The sequence below is a fragment of the Octopus bimaculoides genome, chromosome 19 (assembly GCF_001194135.2).
Source record: "Octopus bimaculoides isolate UCB-OBI-ISO-001 chromosome 19, ASM119413v2, whole genome shotgun sequence".
NCBI lineage: Eukaryota > Metazoa > Mollusca > Cephalopoda > Octopoda > Octopodidae > Octopus > Octopus bimaculoides.
Window position 1 is genome coordinate 29,896,621 of NC_068999.1, and position 3,967 is coordinate 29,900,587.

General features: G+C 36.1%; 1 protein-coding gene across 4 annotated transcripts in view; it reads right to left on the minus strand.

Annotated features, from left to right (window-relative positions):
* The window catches only part of LOC106871254 (guanine nucleotide-binding protein subunit beta-like protein 1), a 32,674-nt gene that overhangs the window by 4,121 nt on the left and 24,586 nt on the right, over positions 1-3,967 (minus strand). The gene's annotated exons all lie outside the window — the stretch shown is intronic.

Here is a 3,967-nt window from a genome sequence, read left to right on the forward strand (position 1 = left end):
CGCCTTCCTGGCACGTGAAAAGTCATTCGAGTGAGATTGTTGCCAGTGTCGCTGGACTGGCTAATGTGCAGGTGGCACGTAAAATACACCATTTTGAGCGTGGCCATTGCCAGTACCACCTGACTGGCCTTCGTGCCAGTGGCATATAAAAGCACCCACTACACTCTTGGAGTGGTTGGCGTTAGGAAGGGCATCCAGCTGTAGAAACTCTGCCAAATCAGATTGGAGCCTGGTGTAGCCATCTGGATCACCAGTCCTCAGTCAAATCATCCAACCCATGCTAGCATGGAAAGTGGACGTTAAACGATGATGATGATGATGATGATATATATATATTTGCATGAGTGCTTAGATTGTAGCCAGTTTTATGCAAGATGGTAAAGTGAAAGCAGTCAAATTGAACTTTGAACTTTTTCTCTGAAAATATGTATCTGAACGGTTTACAATTCTCTTTATTGTCTTGGTCAAGTTCAGTGCTAAAATGTTTTTCAGATGTTCAAGAGATACTATACTATAGTTGTACTTTTAATAGAAGAATAATCAGTTTCAAACTAATTTCACAAAAGGAGAACATAATTTTTTATTAGATGCCATACATAATTATAAAGTGTACAGGGCATGTGAAAAAGAGCTCATCTAATGCTTATAGGTAACGTTCCCCTGCTCCCACCTATCTGCCTTCACTTTCTTTTGAGATATATGTGATTTGATACCCTGACAAACTGCCATTCAAACATATATGAGTGTAATGTATATATTTATTTCTCAATACATGCTTACATATTGTGTGGTTAAGAAGCTTGCTTCCCAACCATGTCTCTGAAAGTATAATAGCCAAAGTACAAGCAGACTGGAGAAAGTTCAGATAGCTATTACCTCTGTTGGTCATGAAAAGTTTCCCTCCCAGAGAGAAAAATCAGACTGTATGATGCTTAACTATGAATTGCAATGCTACATGGAAGTGAGACATGGGCCCTGAATGCAGAGGGTCTACAAAGACTAGAAAGAAATGAAGCAAGCATGCTTGACTGGATGTGCAATGTCAGTGTGCATGAATGACAGAGTACAATGAGTTAAGATAAAAACTGGGCATAAGAGGAATCTCAGATGTGTGCAGAAAAGAGGGCTGTCTTGGTTTTGACATGTGATGTATAAGGAAGTCTGCTTTCTGTTAACCTTCCTATGATTCCACTGTTTCTCAAGTATGCACTACATACATCATATGAAATTTCCACCTACATCTATCTTACATATCAAGCATGCTGTTTTTCTGAAAGGAGTAGGGTCTTGTCTTTTTTCTTATTAAAGCTTAGACTTTGGTAAATTTAAAACCTTTTAATTCCAGGTTTTGCTTCCATACCTGCAATTTCTTTTCTAATTCTATAAAAGATTCAGGTATTAGAATGAGGTGATCAGCATATAGCAGCCTAAAACTCTATTATGGCCTGGAAAACTATGATGAATTGGAGAGAACTGAACTATATGCACATTAAATTCATTGCTATATTTAAGGTACCAGGCAGTATATTTTGAGGAATGGTATAGTCAATTATGTCAACCAGTCCCTAAATGGCACTTAGTTGACTGAAGAAAGATGGAAAGCAAAAGTTGAGTACAGTAGGATTTGAACTCAAAATATAAAAGCTATAATAAAATCTGTAGAGCATTTAGTCCTACACTCTATTGATTTTGTAATGACAGCAGCAATGGATAAAGTTAGATGCAGATGTGATAGACAATTAACATGACTTACATCAGTGTTTTGAAGGTTGGAGTATATGGAAAGATGTTTCATAGACATATATCATGCAGATGAAGAAAGGCAGTTAAAAAGTTTGACAACTACATGATTTCAGGAATTCATTTTCACTGTCACAAACATTTAGGATAAACACAGCAACACTCAAATAACATACACATATCACCCTCATTTCCAGAAGTTAAATCATAACTAGATTTATTATTTGTCAAGTTCTTAATGTCTTGTGTTTTGAGATTTGATCTGAGAAAGTCGTATTTATCTTTGTGGAAGTTGGAATTTACTTTTACAGACAGACAAACAAAAATGCTTGTTGCTACGGAACACTTTATCTAAATAGTGTCCCAAGTAGACCACTGATTGGAGGTAATTTATGTCCACCTCACCAAAGTTAGCTAGAACAACCAAAAATATGTAGCCAGTTATGAAGGCATCAAACTTGGGGCAATGTGGGATCCATGCTGGAAGAACTACCTAGCTTTTCATCTATGGTGACAGCAGTGGTACTTGCTTTCATTTCCTCTAACATACCAGGTGAAGAGTGTCTGGAATCATGTTGCAGACTTCCTTCCATCTCATCAATGACTTGAGGGTGTAGATTTCTTGTTGATGTCAATTATCATCAAAACCTATTGAGACGAAGCTCCATTACTTCATTCTTCAGGGACTTTTGAACTGCCATTATCACAATCACTATCATCCAATGAACATTCCCTGTTGCCACCATCAGATGGATTCAGGTTTCACAGGAGATGCTTCTTGTGGTACAGAAGTTCAGCACCTCTTCTATTTCTGTTCACCTCTATCTTCAGCAAATTGTGATCATCAAGATCCAAGATCAAATTTATATCATGACTTTTCATACACTTCTGTCGTGGCACCAAACATTTCACAGGCAGTTTTACAAAGTTGCAGTATTATTTCTGAAGAATTTTTCTTCTGCCATCAAAATTAAGGTAAATTTTGATATTAACACCCACATGATTTTCACTAAGAAAAATAAAATTATGGAAGACTACCAAGAGTCACGTGGAGATGAAATGGTTGTACTTCAACCAGGTACTCAAAGACTGGGATAATATAGCCCATTTCCTATAAGTTAAGACGATTATATATATATATATATATATATATATATAGCAATAAGAAAATGGAGGGGATCAAGAGGCGGTATTCATCAACTTTTAGACATTATGTCTATTTATTTATTTTTTTAAAAATGCAATTATAACAGTATACATACATGTGTAACATATTATGCTTTACATATATAATATATAAAAATACCAGTAATTATTAAAATATATAACGTAGAACATAGAAAGTAGAATAATTTCTTACAGCTGTTTCAACCAAGAGGTCATAGTATACCACTTTACTTCCATCCTTTCAGTGAACTGAAGTATTTGGTAGATAAGATTAAGGTACTTGGGTGTGCCTCTGGGCTTCATCAGAGAGTTTAGAAAGTTTCATAAGGTTAAGTTATAAATACATACATATCTATACATTTATATGTATATGTATATGCATAGAAAGGAATCAATTATTATTATTATTAGGTGCATTATATTATACTTTATCTAATAAGAATAATATAATACACCTAATAATAATAATTGATTCCTTTCTATGAATATACATATAAATGTATAGATATGTATTTATGTATCTGTAAAATTGTGTATATATATGTATGTATTTATATTTATAACTTAACCTTATAACTTAACTCTCTGACGACGCTCAGAGGCACACCCAAGTACCTTAATCTTATCTATCAAATACTTCAGTTCACTGAAGGGATGGAAGTAAAGTGGGGTACCATGACCTCTTGGCTGAAACAGCTGTAAGAAACTATTCTACTTTCTCAGGATCAGGGCTAAGTGGCTGCCCAGAAGACGACCAGTTTGGAGGAGAAGGGTCTGGAAGCTCAAAGATCCTGCGAATGGACAGAGATTTAGAGACTTATTACTCGAAGCCTTTGACGAAATAGAGGGAGATGTAGCTTCACACAATGTAGAGGACAACTGGACGTTTCTATGGGACAACCTGCTGAGGGCCACCGACCAGATCTGTGGTTGGTGCAAGGTCCCCTCTCGACCGAAAATAACGTGGTGGTGGAACAATGTTGTTGACAGGGCTATTAGAAAAACAGAAACAGGCTTGGAAAGACTGGAAGAACAGTGGTAGCAGGGAACTGTATCAGAC